Below are 18,816 nucleotides of genomic sequence, written 5' to 3'. Positions count from 1 at the left end.
TGTGGTCTCCCTTTCACTTTCATCCTCTCTTTAAAAAATGGGTGACCTTGTCTGGTCCCCAGGTATCCCAGCAAGGGGTAGCAACTGGAGAGTCCTGAAGGTAGGCACTGGGGGACATGAGCTGTGAGGAAGCACCAGCAGCCCTGGCAGGGCAGGGGCGGTTGGCGAGGACAGGAGCTGTGTGTGTGTATGGGGGTGGGGGGGACTTGGGCCACGGCATGTGGCATGATGGAGATTTCAGCCCTCCTCTAATGGCTGTCCCGGGGCCTGCTGGCTCCTGCTGGTCCCTGCCATCTGTAAGGTCAGACTCAGGGAGGTACCAGCCCTGTGCCAATTAAGTGCCAGCACCGCCTGACAGCCAGAGGCTGCTGCATATTTGGACGCTTGGGACGTAGAGAAGGTGCAGTTCTGTCCTCAGAGTGCCCACCCTAAAGTTTTGAGGACAGACAAATGTGCGCTGAGCCATCTTTCTCAAGCACTTTCTATGCCACTGAGACCATGGCAGGTTCACACGGTATGGGAGCTGAAGGTGCTGAAGAGGTGGCTTCCCTCACATAAAGGGTACCCATGAGTCCATAAGAAAAGAGCCAGAATCCTACCTGATACATAATTGAAGGGGCAGTGTGCAAAACAAAAACAAAAAACAAACAAACAAACAAACAGGTTTGTGTTTGCAAAACCGAGAAAGGAAACAAGAGCTGGCTTCTGTCTTGTGGGTTCTTGATAGCCTGTGTGCTGACCAGCTCCCTCGCCCAGCTCCCTCACCCGGCTCAGGCTCAGGCTCAGGCTCAGGCTCAGGCCTCCTGTGGATAAGGACCCTGGTTCAGGCTCAAGCCTACAAGCACTAAGCCTGGGGGTGGGTCAGCCTTGGATATGTTTCAGGGCCTCTTGATGTGGGCAGTTAAGGAATGTCAGAGATGTGGCTAACCCTGGGGGCCTGCCCTAGAGGCGAAAAGCCAGACAGTGTGATTCCAACACTGAGTCCTGCCTTTCTCTTCTGCTCTGACCCTTGCTCCCGGATCCTCCCCGTCCCCTCTTCCTCCTTCCTGCTGCTGCCACCTCCCCTGCCTGCACTCTCCTTCAGCAGAGGACGGTGCTTGTGGTAGGGAGTCACAGTCAAGATCTCCCACAAGTGCTGATACTTGTCACACTCCGTCCCCAGGACCCTGAAGTACCTTCTCCTAATGTTCCTAGTGTGGGTCCTTGTCACTCAAGTGCAGATGTTTCCCCTGCGTGGCCAGTGCACCAGTGCGGTTCAGTGGCTGGCACATCTCTGCATTTGGGATTTTGAAATCCTTCTCTGTCTTGGCATCAAAGAAATACACTTTTGCATCTTTATAATTTCATATGGAGGCAGGTTTTTATTACGTAGCCCAGGCTGGCCTCAAACTCAGAATCTTCCTAGCTTCTCCCAAGGGTCACTTCTAGCCCAGGAAAGAACATGGAAAGGTTTTTGTTGGTGGTGTTGGTGTTGGTGATGTTTTGTTTTGTTTTATTAAATAAGCCCATTTAGAGTAGTTTTATGCTTACAAGAACAGAAAGCACGGGGCTTCCATCTGTCCCTTCCCCACCCTGTATTACTAACTTTTCTCATGGCGGTGACCACACTGACAAGACACTTACGGAATGAAGGGTTTATTTTGGTTCCCAGTTTAGGGAGGAGAAAGCCTACTGTGCCAGGAAGGCAGGACAGCGGGAGCGGAGGCAGCCGGTCACCTCCCATCCCATCCACAGTCAGGAAACAGAGCAGAACACCCCAGGTCCCACGCCCTGAAGTCTCACTGCCACCACCTGGGGACCAAGTAGTGCAACACTGAGGCCTAGGAGGGTATCCCACACTCTGACCACAACTCCTACCCACCCTGGATTCTTCTAATGTTTTAAAGGGACTCCTCTGTTTTTATTTTATGTGTATGAATGCTTTGTCTGTATGAAGGTAAGCGCCACGTGTGTCAGTGCCCGAGGAAGCCAGAAGAGGACATCGTACCAACTGGAGGTGGAGTTAGAGGAAGGTGAGCTCCTGGATGTGGGAGCCAGGAACCAAATTCTAGTCCCATGTAAGATCAGGATGTGTGGGCTGGAGAGATGATGGCTCAGCGGTTAAGAGCACTGGCTGCTCTTCAGAGGTCCTGAGTTCAAACCCCAGCTACCACATGGTGGCTCACAACCATCTGAAATGGGATCCGATGTCCTATTCTGGTGAGTCTGAAGACAGCGACAGTGTACACACATACATAAAAATAAATAAATCTTAAAAGGAAAAGGAAAAGGATATGTTAGCTGCTGAGACACCTCTTCCGCCCCACTATGTCATTTTTAACATTAGAGGTCACCTAATGACATGTATTCACCTTCACCACACCATGTGGTGTCACTACCCTAAGTGTCTTCCGGGCTCTCCCTTGACACCACCCCCGACCCCAAAACCTTGGCAACCTTTTTTACCATCCCAGTATCATTTTCCAGAAGTTGGGGCCCGAGAACCATCTCAGGAACCATGCAGAGCATGGCCTTTCAAATGGAGTTCTTTCTCTTGGAGCCACATCAGGCTCCCCGGTGTCTTCCCATGGCCTGATGCTCATTTGCCTTTAGCTAACATCCCACTGTCTGCACGGACCACCATTTATGTATATGTCCCCTATGGAGGTACACAGACCACCATTTATGTACATGTCCCCTATGGAAGTGCACAGACCACCATTTATGTAAATGACCCCTATGGAAGTGCATGAGCCACCATTTATGTAAATGTCCCCTATGGAAGTGCATGAACCACCATTTATGTAAATGACCCCTATGGAAGTGCATGAGTCACCATTTATGTAAATGTCCCCTATGGAAGTGCATGAACCACCATTTATGTATATGGAAGGATATCTTGGTGGCTTGTAAGCTTTGGCAGTTTGCTCCGAGCTGCTTCCAGTGTCTGTGTTCAGGATCTATCGCTCTGTGACTATCAGAGTACATCCTAGGGAGTGTAATGGCTGGATCTGGTGGCATAGCAATTTGAATTTTGTAGGAAACCACCCAACTGTCTTCCTCAGTGGTAGGGCCGTCCCCACTATCAGTGAGCATTCCTGTAGCCTCTCCTGCACAGGTGTCAGGGTTCTGGATCTCGGCCATCTTCGGAGGTGCGTGGTGTATGTCTTTGCTGTTTTAATTTACAGTTCAGGATGAAGGACGTTTGGTGTCCTTCCATACTCCATTTTCCCACCTGTAAAGCCTTCCCTTAGGTGGCTATTTGGATCATGTGCTTACTTTTCCACTTTGCGTTGTTTGCTTTTAAAGTTTCTTTGCATAATTTGGAAGCCAGTCCTTCACCAAATAATGTGTTTTGCAAACACTGTTTTCTGCTCAGTAGCAATTTGCATTTTTGATCTTTAAACAGTGTCCCTCCCAGTGCTTTAAGCCCACCTTCCCATTCTTAGTGTTGTGACTAAAGTTGATTTCAAAGTCCCGTCACCTAGACTCTTTTCTGTTACTCCTTAGGGCTCTGTGTACTATCTTGGCGGTTGTAGTCCATTTCATGTTAATTTTTGTAAAGGACTTAAGATCTTGCCAGGTGTGGGGCCCAGGGGAGCACAGGCCTTTAATCCCTGGCACTTGGGAGACAGACAGGTGGAAGTCTATAAGTTCAAGGCCAGCCTGGTCTTCATAGCAAGTTCCAGGCTAGCCAGAGCTACTGTCTGAAAATAAAGAAGACGTAACTCTATGTCTAGATTCCGTTTTCCAGCTGGATGTCCACTTGTTCCAAGGCCATTGTTGGCAAGACCCTCCTTTCTCCGTGTGGTCTCCAGCGTCCTGGGACTGTGTTCTTTTCTTCCAGGCTTGTGTTGGCCATTCTGTATCTTTTTCTTCCCCACATCAGCTCTAGAGTAAGTTTGTCTGGATCCATACCTAGCTTCTCTTATCCTTCATCTGTGCATGCAGCTGGGAAGGGCTTCCATTACAGAGTCGGTCTGGATCATCCGTGATGGTTTAACATCCCTCAGTTCGTCTTCTATTTTTTTTAATCCAGATTTCACCCTTTCCCCTAGGAGTTCTTGCTCATATTTTGTCAGAAATACACCCACTTATTTTACCTTTTGTGGTGCTGACGTAGATGCTACTATATTTTAGGTTTCAAATTCTAATTGCTTATAAGACAGCAGTTGAATTTTAAGTATCTACCTAACGGCCTCCGTCCTTTGTTCCCATCTGTGACAAGGCTTTTGTTGGTCAAAAGAGGGTTCCACCGAGGTGCATTGTTTCTAACAAAGATGTTTATAATTTCCTTTCCCCATCGATATGATCCATGTCTCCTTTTCATTGTCTTACTGCATTATCTGGGACTTTCCAGTACGGTGGCACGTCACGGTGAGCATGGAGACGTTCTAGCTTTCTTCGGATCACACAGGGTAGTATCTAGCTTTAAGTATGATAGAAGTTGTAGGTCTTTGTCAATTCTTTTTTTTTTAAATCAAGTTGTGGAAATTCTACTATATTTCTAGTCTGCTGAGTGTGTGTGTGTGTGTGTGTGTGTGTGCTGTAATGAGTGAGTATTGGATTTTTTTTTTAAAAGCTCTTTTTGCTATCCGTATGGTCACATGATTTTTCGTCTTTAATTGTTGATGACATGATTATATTGAATTTGCATGACTGTATTGATTTTGAGATGAGCCAGCCTTGCGTACTAACGGTGAGTCTCACTGGATTCACCTTGGAGACCAATGTCAGGGATTTCTGCATTGAGTTTATGAGAGATCGAGCCACAGAGACCAAATGGCTAAAACGAGCTAGGTATTCCTTAGGCTGTTGATTTTCTAGAAAAGAATCGGTACGCTTTCTATGTGTTTGCTTGTTTTGCTTTTGAGGCAGGATCTCACCATAGAGCCTTGACCTGCCTGTAACTCTCTGTGTAGGCTAGGTTGACCTTGAGCTTGTGGAGGTCCATCTGCCTCAGCCTCGCAAGGGCTGGGATTAGAGATGTGTGCTAGGGCATCCCACTTCTTATCCTTTCTTAAACGTCTGATAAAGTCTGCGAATGAGACCATGCGGCAGGGTTCTTTCTGCTTGTGAAAGCTGTCAGTTACTCCCTCAGTTCCTCTGAGAGATCTAGGCCTAGTCAGATGACCTCAGAGAGGCGAGCTGGTCTTCCTTGAACACTGGTCTTGAACACCAGATCCTCCTTGTCTTAGCCTTCCACATACCAGAACTGCAGCTATGTGCTACCACGGTGTGACGTTTGTCTTTCCAAGAGTTGGTCCATCTCACCTAATTTATCAAACCATGGCCACAGGGCTGTCCACACTGTCCCTAGTCATCCTTTCAGAGTGGGCGGGCTCAGGAGCGACGGTCTTGCCTTCATTTCTGTGGGTCCCACGCCATCGCCCCATCCTGCTTGCATCTGCCCTCTTCCTCCTCCACCTCATCTGGATCACACACGTTTGTGGCCAGCAGTTTTTCACTAGCATTGATCTTTCCAAAGCTTTTGGCTTTGTTGATTTTCTGTATTGATTTTCTGTCTACAGTTTCACTGATTTCTGCTCTAGATTTTATTGTCCTTCTGCTTCCTTCAATTCTCTCTCTTCATTCTCTCTCTTTCTCGTTTGGTTTTGTTTATTTATTTGGATGTGTACAGATGTCTTGCCTGCATGTGGACATGTGTACCAGGTGTGTACCACACGTGTGCCTGGTGCCCACAGCAGTCAGAAGACGGCTTCAGATCCCCTGAGGTATGGATGGCTGTGCATCATAGTGTGGGTGCTGGGAATTGAACTCAGGACCTCTGCAAGAGCAGCCAGTGCTCTTAACCACTGAGCCCTCTCTCCAGAGCCTCTTACCCATTTCTTTAGGAGATGCTCATGTTACTGACATTAGATACTTCTTTTTTTCTAAATATATGCATTTTATGATATAGTATTTCCCCTGAGGACGGCTCTCACTCCATTTGACAATTTTTAATAAGCTGTACTTTTGTTTTTTTTAATCAAAATATCTTCTAAATTTTCCTTTAGCCCTTTCCTTTAATCCTTAAACATTTAGAAACATGGCGTTTAATAAATATTAGGATTTTTCAGGCCGTCTTTCTGTTATTCATTCTCTTTTGATTCCATCACAGCCTAAAAGCCTACTTTGATTTCTGTTCTCTTAAAGTCAATGTGTGTTTACGGTCCAGCACGGGGTCTATCTTCACAAACATCTTGTGTGAGCTTGAGAATGGTGGGTAGATCCTGCTGTTGAATAAGCTGGTCTGTCTCTAGACCTCCATCATGTCCTGACTATCTGCCTGCTCCGTATTCTCATTTCCATATATATGGGTGTGTGCACCTATATATGTTCATATGTGTGCAGGCATACTCTGTGCGTGTGTGTGTGTGTGTGTGTGTGTGTGTGTGTGTGTGTGTGTGTGTGTGTAGGCCAGTGGACAACCTCAGGTGTTTACTCCTAAGGTGTCACACAGTATCACACAGGACTGACATTCACCTGGTAGGCTAAGCTGACTAGCCAGCAAACCCTGGAGTGCACCATGTTCACCTTCCAAATGCTGGGGTCAGGAGTGCGTGGCACCACTCCTAGTGTGTTGTTGCTGTTGTTGTTGTTGTTGTTTTTGTTGTTTTATGTGGGTTCTCGACAGGAGACTTAGGTCTTTCTGTCTGTGCAGCTGTCATCTGCCCAGCCCCTGACTCTGGGCATTTCTGATCCAAGGTTTTGAAATCTCCAGTTGTGTAGCAGGTCTGCCTAGTTCTCACAGTTCCACCAGCCTCAATCTCCAGCCCGTGCTTTTTTGTTGGGGTGCCCATGTCTTGGATTGCTGTGTCTTCTTGTTTAACTGTTTTGGGGGACTGCAGGTCTTATCGTTTTACATCCTCAACTCTGAGACCAGAAGTCCTCTGCCTTCCTCATGAGCACTCGTGTGCAGTGTTTTAAACTTTGTCTGTTTGTTCTCTGTAGTAAAAGTGGCCATCCTTATGAACGGAGAGTAACACCTCGCTGTGGCTTTGTCATGATTTTCCTGCGGTTATGGGATGCCGCCCTCTCTCAGGGTCCTTACTGAACCTGTGGCTTCTGTGGAGAAATGTTTACTCAAGTTCTTGGCTTATTTTTAGAATTGTGCTTTGGCTTTTTTGTTTTTTTGTTAATTTAGTTTTTTTCAATTTAGTTCTTATAGGATATATGAATTACAAATATTTTCTCTATACTGTAGTTATCATTGTCTTGGTAGTGTCCATGTCTCTGGCTGTGTTTGTGACCGTGTCTGTGACCGTGTCTGTGACCAAGTCTGTGACCATGTCTGTGACTGTGTCTCTGACTGTGTCTGTGACTGTGTCTCTGTCTGTTTCCATGACCTTGTCTCTGGCTGTGTGATCTGGGAATTGAGCTCTGCCTCATGCTTCCTAGGCTGCACTGAGCTACATCTCGTTCCCAGTGATTTCATACTTTTGTGAAGTTCAGTTTATTATTCTTGTTGCTTGCCCTTTGATGTCACATCTAAGAGATCATTGCCAAGTCTAATGCTATGAAGATTTCCACCCATGTTTTATAACTGGATCTCTTAAAGTTAGGCTTTGGTCCATTTTGAGCTAATTTTTATTTATGGCGGATAACAAGGGCCCAACTTCCTTCTTTTGCACATGGCTATTCATTCAGCTTCCCCAGGAGAATTTGTTGACAAGACTTTCCATTCTATAGTGAAAGGCTTATTAGCATCCTTATTGCAAGTTGTTGGACAGTGTTTCATCCCGCTGGTCAGTGTCTGTTCTTACTCCAGAACCACATTTATTTTCATTACCTTTGCTTTGTAATGAGTTCTGAAATCATGAAATGTGAGTCTTTTAACTTCGTTCAGCTTTCCCCCAAAAGATTGTTTTGACTATTTGGTGTCCCTTGGGATTACATATGAATGGGTGGGCAGATTTTTACTATTTCTGTGGGCAGCAGAGCTAGAGAAAGTTTGATAGGATAGTACTGAGCCTGTAATTGTTTTGGATAATATCTGTCTTTATTCCTAATCTGTTTGTGTCTTTACTTTGAAAGTGGGTTTCTTGTACACAGTATATAGTTGGGTCATGTTTTACACTCCAGTCTAGTTTGTCTTTTGTTTGTTGTTTGTTTTTGTTGTTTTTGTTTTTGTTTTTTTGAGACAGGATTTCTCTGTGTAGCCTTGGCTGTCCTGGAATTCACACTGTAGATCAGGCTGATCTCTGCTTTCCAAGTACTGAGATTAAGGGTGTGCATCACCACCTTGCTGTATTTAGACTCAATTGAATTGATATCCTTAGGTTAATAACTACCATATTAGCTACTATTCATATTCTCTCTCTCTCTCTCTCTCTCTCTCTCTCTCTCTCTCTCTCTCTCTCTCTCTCCTGTTTCCTGTTTCCTTTTTGTCTGTTGTGGTCTAACTGAACATTTTAAACACTGATTCCATTTTTTCCCTCTCCCCCTTCTTTCTCTCATACTCGGCCCTCTCCTGTCCAGTGTATCAGTATCAGTAATACTTCATGATTCTGTAGTCATCCTAGAGTTTACGGTATGCATTTACAGTTGATCCAAGTCTACACTTAACACTGCCCTGCTTCTCAGGTGGCAAAGCAGTACATTACCTTGTGGGCTTTCTCATTTATCCATTAGCTATCATCACCAAATACATTCGTTATTGCTGCTATTGTTAAGGAGAAATAAAGTGTTCTCAAACAGACATGGGGGAGCCATTTACCAGTAAACTGCCTATTAAGTAATATTAAAATTTTTCAAAAAAAAAAAAAAAGATCAGAACTCGTATCTAGGGGAAGAAAGAGAAGGAACAAGTGACAGTAATATGATAAATATGTTATAACTAAATAAAAACACTATCACTTGGTCTAATGGGTAGTAGTTTATTAAAACATTAGCAGCTACAACATAGTGACTATAAGTAATGTAGAAATAGATACACTGGGAGAGGAGCAAGACAAAGAGGAGAGAGAGAGGAAGGAGGAGGACAAAATGGGATCAGTTTATAAATGTTCATTAGGCCGCAGCAGGCAGAGATAGAGAGACCGGACTGCAGGAAAAAGGAAAAGAGAAAAATAGTAGCAAATGTGATAGCTAAGAGCCTTGCTCTGCTCCTTAGATGCATGGGTTTGGATCATGCTCTGTTCGTCCTCATTCCAGTGTTTCTCGGTTTTTTCCCCCCCTCCTTCCCTGCACCACAGGTCCTGGGCATTTCCCTCTGCACATCTCAGTTCTGCAGTTTACGGTAGATGCCTCTCCAGATCCCTTGTCCTTTCTTCAGCCCCACCCAGAGTGGTTTTGAGCTCCTGCAAGGCATTCTCCCTTTCTGCCCTTGCCTCTGATTTGCTACATTGTTTCTTTCCCAGGCTCTCTCAGAATTTCCATTTCTCTGATCACATTGACCATCTGCTTCTGTGTGTATCCCAGCCTCCCCATTAGCGCCTTTAACATGTTGATCGGAGTTGTTTCCAACTCCCGATCTGCCAGTTCCAGCGTCTCCCTGCCACATGGGAGCCTGCCTGCTCTGCTTCTTTTTGTCCTTTTGTTTGATTAGTAGGCTTTGGTTGAAAGTCAGACATAATATAGAGGCTACAACTCTGGTAGACAGGTGTTCAGTGATTCGGGAACTGCATGTTGGGGAGAGAGCTCTGTCACCTCATACTCAGGTGGCATCTGAGTTGTGACCTTCACACCTGCTTCTTCTTCCTTCTCTTCCCCGTTATGTGTTACAGGAGAGCTGGAAGGGTTTAGGGTTGGGTTTGGCTTGAGTTAGCCAGCATCCTGGGTGGCAGGGTTTGTTAAGAATGCGCAAGTGTATCTAAAATTATTACCTCTCCCCCTCCCTTTGCCTGATACCCAGAGAATGGTCCTCTGATTTCACTGTGGGAGCTGCTAGGGCTCTTGGAAGTTAGACTGACAAAAGGGTGAGTGCATGCTGTCAAGGCTGGCCCGTCCACATCGGGCTTCCAGTGCTAGGTGAGTGGGCTCCTACCTCAGCACTGACTCCAAACAGCCTGTGTCTACTAAGCCGTAGTTCAACAGCAGTTTGCCTGTGCCAACTGGTGGACCTGGGAAGAGTTCATGACCTTTATTTAACATGCTCAGCCTGTGTGTGGGAAGAGGAGGGAGCACTCCCGAGCTTTCGTGCATGCTGCAGCCTCCACATTAGCTCTTTAAACAAATCAAAACACCAAGAACTTATTTCACCCTGGTCTGTCTGAATCAAAGCCGCATTCTCTCATTGTTTTCCTTGATATCTCCGAGTTTGGAGTGATGAGCCTTCAGCCTCTTCCCGTGGCATCTCCTGTTTCAAGTATATCCACTAGGATAAATAAGTTATCCTTGTCTGCTGAGCCCTGACTGCAGCCTCTCTCCTCTACCTGCATCCGACCTTGCTGCCACCTGGCTGCCTCCGTGCTGAGGAGGCAAGGGATCCAAGGATGGCCGTGCTGGAGCCAGGGAAGGCAGTCCCTGATAGGCTTACCTTAGGAATTTATTAATATGCCTTATGAGTCTCAGATGATTCATGGCCAGGGTGCCAGGGAGATGAGCAAGCCAGCCTTGTGTGACCTTTTCAGCTGGTATGTGCTTCCTGGTACATTATGGGGGAGGATTGAGAAAATGGGGAATGGGCCAAGATTGGGGAACAGATCCTAGAACCTACAGCAGAAAAGGATATCCGGCAGGTCTGAGCTGTCTGAGACCACCCTACCCTTGTTGCCAGGGCCTTTGCTGTGGAAACACCAGTTGCCAAGTCAAGGACAGATTTCCAGATCACCTGGTGCCTGAATGGAGGAGGAACAGAGGGCCAGGAGACAGGATTCACTCACATTGAAAAGTGAAGGACCAGCCTGTTGACCTGTGGGTCCTTCTAAACCAGAGATCACATGTGTCCTCCTAGGGTCAGCAGACATTGCTGGTCAACCACCGTGCATCCAGGCAGCTGTGTTCCAGGCTGCTATTCCTGCCCCACAGTTGTCACTTTTGCAGCCAATCCTTGGCTTGTTGCTGGGACAGGAGAGTCAGCAGCCAGTGCCTGCTGACTGATGGTCCATCTCATATCCCTGCTTCTGCCCAAGCATGTCCCTCTCTCTCAGCTGTCCACCACACGGGCAGCAGCCCAGGATGCCTGTGGCCTTGTTCCCACCTCCTGACTCTTCTCTGTGTGCAAAGTAGACAGAAGCGTCCTGTGTGGGCCTGTGACTCTAGCAGCTTTGGTGGGAATGAGGAGGGTCCAGGAAAAGAGGTAGGAACCCCAGTTCCTGTCACATTCTTCAGATAGGGGCGCTGGGCCAAAAAAAGAAAAACTTGGAACAGCTCTCCTGGGAGGGTGAGGAGCTCCCAAAAGCCTCTTAGACCTCACCTGGCCCCAGAGTACCACCCCAGCACATGGCTCTTGCTGCCTCAAGATAGCCAGACAGTCCAGGATGCTAGACAGTCCAGCTGTGGCAGGGAGGGGTCAGACTGAGACGTGGGGCAGCCTGTGAGACTGAACTCTTAACACAGGTTCGTGAAAAGCAGGTCATGGAGACCTTGCACCTTGCACCCGGGGCACCTGAACTCATGGGGTGACGGTGACAGGGCTCCTGTGTACACCCATTTGCACATCTGTGAGCTTTGCCAGGCCGCAGGGCTGATCTGATCACGGGAAGCCACATGTGTCCCCTTAGCCTAACCCTACCTAGTTGAGAGTTGAGAGAGAAGATGGGGACCATGCTAGGGATTTCTCCATCTGAGATGTGCTCACAGAGCCTCCAAGAGTGGCAGCTGTGGTCCTGGGGTGAAGCCAAGGAATCTGGGTGTGTATTTGTGTGTATTCCGATGGACGACACATTCACCCTTCAGACAGAAGCATCTGTTACAGGCGTCTGTGGGTTGCATGGAGTTCCAGCCGAAGTCAGTGTTGGATCTCTTGGAGACTTTTTTTTTTGAATGGAGATTTCTGTAGCCAATAGGTTAGGGGAAAGCTGCCTTGCAGGAGAACTCACAGGGATGATGGCTAAACAGAAGATCCTGAAAAGTCCTACACCAAATAAAAAGAACGCTCCGGGTTGGGAATTTGGCTCAGTGGAAGAGCCGCTTGCCTAGTAAGCGCAAGGCCCCTGGGTTGGTCCCCAGCTCCAAAAAAAAGAAAAGAAAAAAAAAAAAAAGAACGCTCCACTTCACACCCACACCAGATACCCACATGCACACACAGACAAACACAAAATAAGTAAGATGAAAAATTCAAAATAGAACTGGGCATAGTCGCACACGCCTTCGATCCCGCCAAGTGGGAGGCAGAGGTAGGCATAGCCCTAAGTTCAAGTCCAGCCTGGTCTACAGAACAAGTTCTAGGGCAGCCAGGGATACACAGAGAAATCCTGCCTCAAAAAAAAAAAAAAGTAACTAAATAAAAACCTTGAAAGTAAATAGGGTATTTGCACATGTCTTTAGGTTTAGAATGGGGTCATACCAGAAACATGACTGGTGTTGTCATGGGAACGGGGGAATTGGTCACACAGCTATCCAGGCATGTGACCACTCAGTCATACAGAGTGATCCATCTCCATGCCAAGAAACAGATGCCTCAGTACAGAGACCCAAGGAGAGGTTCAGAGACCCAAGAAATACCAGAACTAGAGTACCTGGCAGCTGTAGCTTGGCTGGCTGTTGCTAGGGTTATAAATTAATGTAAGAAAACCCAATGATTTGCATTTGGAAATAGACACTGTGGAAATAACCGAACTGCTCACAGCAGGTCATTCAAGAGACAGAAAACTGGAAGCAACCCTTCCGTTGCCAAAAGAGAAGTGCTCAGTTTTCAGAGGAGGGGAGCTCTCCACAGTCTGAGGAGGGGCTCTTGTCCAAGTGTGAACATGATGAATGAAGTAATGTTCAGTGGAAAAGGCAAAAGCCAAGAAAGGACTTGCTGAGGAAGCCACGTTTGGTGCTTGGAGACCACTTAGAGTTTGTGTGTATGCAGACAGAAGTCAGTGCTGTCCAAATGTTTGTCCCCAGAAGGGCGCCACCTCAAGCCCAATGCTCAGAATCAGGACATCTGGATGTTAGGCAGAGCTGGGCATACAGCCTGGGAGTTTAGCCTGCTCTCCAGCCATCTGTAGATTGTACTGGATAGCAAGCACTCCTCTGTGAGGACTTTGCTTCTGTCATAACTGAAATGCTCCCCTCACCTGCTTCAGGGCCACAGAGCAGTGAATGGAAGTTCACTACTGCAGACCACACTCAGGGTATCACACAGCAAAGCAATGCTCACAGGTCAGACCATGCTGTGGAAGATGTGTTCAAGGCATGTGGAATCCTGATGGGGACAGGAAGCAGAAGAGTAGACAAGCCACTCTTGAGTAACAGGAAGCCTCCACATGGTGCAGAGCCACACCTGCACAGGCAATGTGCAGGCTAGGAGGTCACAGTGACTCCAGCGTGTTCTTAATGACCTTGGCTATTCTGTCGCAGACCTTGTAATCATAATGATACAAAAGCAACCCCTGCTGTTGGTGGGTGGATAGATGAGTTCTGTCCTTGCGTTGTTGCTTAGAAGTTGAAAAACACATAAAAGAAAAGTCTTGTTGTAACATCAACACTGTGTTTCATGCAGAGGTTAGTGTTTCCAGGAAGTTGCTTAGGTCAGTGTTAAAATAAGCAAGGACTAGGTATGTTGATGGGCACCTATAGTCCCAGCCACTCAGGAGCTGGGAAGATGGTTTGAGACCAGTGGTTCAGAGTCAGCCTGGAAAACACCAGAATCTCATCTTAGGTTATGATAAATAGATGAATGGATGGACAGACAGATGGATTCATGCATGGATGAATAGACAGACAGGTAGATAAATGATAGAAAGGTCCTCCTCTTCATTTTTTAAGAGCTCTTTATAATCAGAGGGAGAAAGGGATTTTGTTCAGGCTAGTGCCTAAATGGCAATTTAAGAATAAACAAAGTTTGAAGTCCCTCAGTGTGGCCCTGACTTGCACCTACTGTTTTTAACTTTGACCCAATCAGTAGAGCCTACTTAGAACTGACCGTGTCAGAAGACTGGACAAATGGTTGGTTTCAAGACAGCCACTTGGTAATTTACAGTAGGAAATAAAACCATTGCATGGTCAGTTTATTCCAAAGAGTTCTGCTAGGGTGGATGTGGTGGAGAGGCTCTTCTGAGGAGGATCCCCTGTGGGAAATCTGCTTGAGTGGGACTCCTGAGGGATCTGATGGAGTGGCCTTGTTGGGAGGATGTTCTTGGGGTCGTCTGGGAGCACTGTGCTTGTTCCTGACTCCCATGGGACCTTAGACAAGAAACCTGATGGGAAACATTCATTCATAAACCTGATGGGAAACATTCATTCATAAACAGGGCCAGTAGGGTTGGAGCTTTGGTCTTCACTTAAAGCTACTGGTCATCTTTCTTCCTAAAAGAGAGGAGCCCCTGGAACTGCCAGTAGCCTCTCTGCGGATGACAAAGTCCCCGACTCAGCCCTGAGCTGCCATTGTAACTGGCTTCTGAGAGCATGTGAAAGGCACACTGTACTTCGTTGTCAAGCAACCAAAGGCGTTTGTGGGAGAGGGCCAAAGTCCTGGTGGCAAGTGTACTTATGCAAATAGTTAGCTTCCCTCACAGCAGAGGCCAGAGACAGAGGCAGAAAAGCCTAAGGTGGCAGGAAGAGGCCATAAGGCATGGTGGGGTTCAGAGATGGAAGTGTGGAAAGGTCCACTAAGGGGCTAGAACCTCGAGGGAGTGGCTAAGAACACCCCTTGGACTCGGTGGCCTGTTGTGGGGGTGGCTGGGGTTCCTATCTATACCATCCTGGAAGCAGAATCACGTGGTTCTCTGTGTACTGAATGATGCATGTAGCATCTGTACGGATAATCTCATTTCACCCAGACATGGTCTACAAGAAGATAAACAGCCATTATCTCCTTGTCATCTCAAGTCCCCAGAGGACAGCCGAGCAGAGTCTGTGAGGACAGAGGATGTCATTAGCAGTGTCTTAACCATACTCCCAGATCTGGGAACCATGGTAACTCAGTCTTTGCCAGAGTATAAGTGACTAGATTCTCCCCAACAGGAATCTTGGCCAGAGAATCAGTAACTTCTGACTTGGGACTACTGGTCTACCATCTCCTCTGTGCGTGTCAGCTTCTGTACTACAGTTGCCATACCATGACAAGGCAGCAGGGGGCAGCCTAGACAGCAGGAGAGGTCTAGGGTGCTGCTAGCAAGACCTAGTATAGGACAGAGAGGACCACAGAGTGGAATGGGAAGGGGGTTCTGACATAGTCCATGGGAGCCACAGACGATTAGCAATGGGCAACAGACTCCTGGTGTTGGCTGGTTTGGCAGCATCTCAGAGCCAGGGTCTACGGAGGGCAGCAAGGCTGGGGCTAGTAGATGGCCAGACTGTCTATCATAGGCCAGGAATGGGTTTCCTGAAGACTGAGAACCTTCTGTCACTCCTCTGATGTCAGTGGTCATCTGACCAGATTGCTTTTCTCCTGGGCTTGCAAGGGAGACCTCACTCCAGTGATAAGCAGGTGTGGAAAGCAGTCTCCTGGGGCTGCCCAGCTCGAAGGCTCCAATCCTGCTTGGAATTAATCCCCACCCCTTTTCTCTCAGGACCTGTTTCTGGGTACTGTTGATCCTGTTGTAAACGAGGCAGTGTTTGGAGCCTCCACCGAGTCAGGGCTCAAAGAGTACTTCCTTGTTTTAATTAGCTTTATTTGATTTTAAAAGCCCTCTAACGTACTCAGTGCCCTGGGGCCTCATGATCTGAACAGGTTATTCAAATCACTTTCTACTTCGTTCTGAAGTAGGCAGCCCGCACCAGACATCCCACATGTGACCTTGGTGTTCAGATGAAGTACACGCCAGTGTCTAGCAGAGGTGTCGGCCTGGACCCCGGACCTTTTTCTTCCGTGGCTCCACTTCTGTCCCTGTGGCCATGGGTAGGTGGCCCAGTTTGGGAGCCAGTAGTGTTTTCCAAGGTGAGTGCTGCTGCTGCCCATCCTGCCTTCCTGTGTTTCTGCGCCTGGCTCAGTTCCTCAGGGCTATCTCTTCCATCCCTTTAAAGCCAGCCCTGAGGAGCCGTCCCCCAGACCACTGCAGGCATGGAGAAGCAGCCATAGGACCACCCTCTCCTTCCCCAGTGACTCTGCCTCCCACCAGGTGCTCCTGTCACAGGAACACCCCCTGAAGGTGGACACACACACTCTCTCACACGTGTCTAGCATGTATCATATAAGGGGGGGGGCAGCACCCGACACCGTGGACATCTTCAAGATGACTTTTTTTTTTCTTTTCTTTTTTTCGGAGCTGGGGACCGAACCCAGGGCCTTGTGCTTGCTAGGCAAGCGCTCTACCACTGAGCTAAATCCCCAACCCCTCAAGATGGGGTTTTAAGCCTACCCAGGTATTTCCCCAGGCTCTGCTCATTCTGACCATGAGGCCTCAGCACATTTTCCTAGGCCATATCCGCCTGAGGGGACCCCTTCTGATGAGCCATTTCAGGGCCCTCCTCCTCCTGCCCCTCTTCCTGGCTGCCATTCTCCTGCAGCATCTCCTGTTTTGCTAGGCTGGACCAGCACCAAGGCCCGAAGCTGCAGCGCCCTCAGCCAATCTGCAACACTTGCAGTCCGCTCTGACTTCCACACCAGACCAAGGGCTGGGCCTAGCACCAGCATTCGGAGCAGGCAGGACACGGACCTGCGTGCAGAGAGGAGCAGTGGGGAAGGGCAGAAATATAGTCATAGTAGAGTAGAGAAACGAATCGCAGCTATTCAAGATGGTGAGAAGGAAGATCAAAAGTTCAAGGCTTAAATGGACTCTGGGAAAAAAAATTAAGTTTGGAGGGATGGGTGTTGGGATAATCCAGGAGGAGTTGGAAGAGGGGAGAGGGAGTAGATATTAACAACATGCATTGTATGAATCTATGAGGTTCTCAGAAGACAAATTAAAATATTCTATGTTAAAGTACGTATTTTCCTTCCCAATTTTTAAAAGTTGAGATGTAAAATTAAAAAATATATATATATGGTAGTTTCTTAATTAAAAAAAAATATCCGAGGCCTGCTCGGCAACTCAATGAGTCTCTCTTTAAAAAGTAAGAAGGGGGGCAAATGGTGGAGTGCTTGCCTGGGCTGAAGGAAGTCCTAAATCTGAGAGTGGGGAGGATGGGGGTGGGGTGGGGGCTGGAAACCAACGGAAGGAATTATCATGAAACACGGGTGGGCAACAGTCGGGAGACTGAGCTGTCTGAATCTGGTCTTGAAGGAAAGCATAGGAGTTAGCCTGAGGCAGGAACAGGGTCACGGTCCACACCAACGATCTTGGTCCTTATTGTTTCTCAGTCATTACAAATTGGAGTGGCAGGTGCTGTGAGTCCCAAGGGGGTGACAATGACATCGGCCTCCTTGCCCTCGAAGATGTGCAAGATACCAGCCCCATCCTCACTGCCCATATGCCAGGGGTGGGGGATGTTCCTGTGACAGGAGCACCTGGCAAGAGACAGAGTCGCTGGGGAAGGAGAGGGTGGTCCTACGACTGCTTGTCCAGGTCTGCAGTGGTCGGGGGGATGGCTTTTCAGGGCTGGCTTCAAAGGGGTGGCAGAGATGGCCCTGAGGCACCGGACCCAGGCACAGCAGGCATCCAGGGTCAGCCTCCTACCCTTATTGCATAACAGCCACCGTCTCCCTGTAGGGTATCTGGGTTGCTGGAATCGGGATCCTGCTTGAGGTTGAGGCCAAGCAGGGGCCAAGCAGTAGGACTTTTGGCTGGTCCTCCTGAGAAGTTACGGACTGCCTGGCTATACCTGCACCTCCCTGCTTCAGGGCCTCAGCCCTGGTTCTCCTTCCCTCTGGCAGCTGCCCAGGCTTGGCTCCTTCCATCGCTGCTGGGTGCCTAGCCAAACCTGAACTGACAGCACGGAGCCTTCTGCAGAGGAAAGGAGAGAATCTGGAGCAGGGAGGGAGCTACCAAGCAATCTGTAGGCTGCCCGCCTGCCACAGACTCTTGGTAGTTTTGTGTATGGACGCCCTCACACTGGGGGAAGGCTATGGTGCACCAACACTTACTCATGTCCTTCCCTGGGTCTGGTCAGCAGCTGGGAGCCTACTCTGCTGATAAGATGTGTGTGGGCGAGGGAAGCCCTACCCTCCTTTGTGTATGGGCTCCCCAACTGAGACACTGTCTGATGTCTCAGAGATGCACAATTCGGCCTCCTGTGAGGTCTTGCCCATGGCACAGGAAAGGCCAGACTCTTGACTCCCCTCAGGAGGCTACACTCACTGTGCTCTCTGGGCTTGAGAAACACAGATGACAACATGGGCCCCTGAGCAAAGGGAAAGTGAGTCTACACGGTAGACGAAGCTGGCTGGGGCAGAGAGCCACACGGCCACCCTGTGAGGCCCTGCTGCTCGGCTATATCCACCATGGGGAAAACAGATGTGCAACCAGGAAGCCACAGGCAGGAGGAAGCCAGTCCACACAGTGGCTGTAAAGGACGATAACCCAGGGAAAGGAATGGTTCAGATATAGAACATTTCCCTACAGCGCACAAGGCTCTGGGTTCTGTCTAACGTGGCTAAAATCAGAAAGAAGAAAACTGGGAGGGGGAGAAAAAAAACACCAATAACTCTTTCTTTAACTTTTCCTTACGAAGGGATATTTTGAGACTGTAACCCGCACAGAGTGGGAAAATGGAACAAGAAGCTGCAGATTAAACATATGCTGTGTTGCCACACCCGCCCCTGAGCAGCCCTGACCCTGTCCACAGGGTCACAGCAGCTAGGCTGTGTGGCCCGCCTGGGCGAGACTTTGTGTCAGCCCCTGAGTTGAGCCGCTGATCTCAGTG

The 18,816-nt window shown here is 48.2% G+C and overlaps 1 protein-coding gene across 5 annotated transcripts in view; it reads left to right on the top strand.

Annotated features, from left to right (window-relative positions):
* The window catches only part of Camk2b (calcium/calmodulin dependent protein kinase II beta), an 87,458-nt gene that overhangs the window by 16,419 nt on the left and 52,223 nt on the right, over positions 1-18,816 (top strand). The window lies entirely within an intron of this gene.

This window comes from Rattus rattus, chromosome 11 (genome assembly GCF_011064425.1).
Source record: "Rattus rattus isolate New Zealand chromosome 11, Rrattus_CSIRO_v1, whole genome shotgun sequence".
Classification (NCBI taxonomy): domain Eukaryota; kingdom Metazoa; phylum Chordata; class Mammalia; order Rodentia; family Muridae; genus Rattus; species Rattus rattus.
Note: the sequence above shows the minus strand (reverse complement) of the source record. Positions and strands in the feature narration are given on the sequence as shown.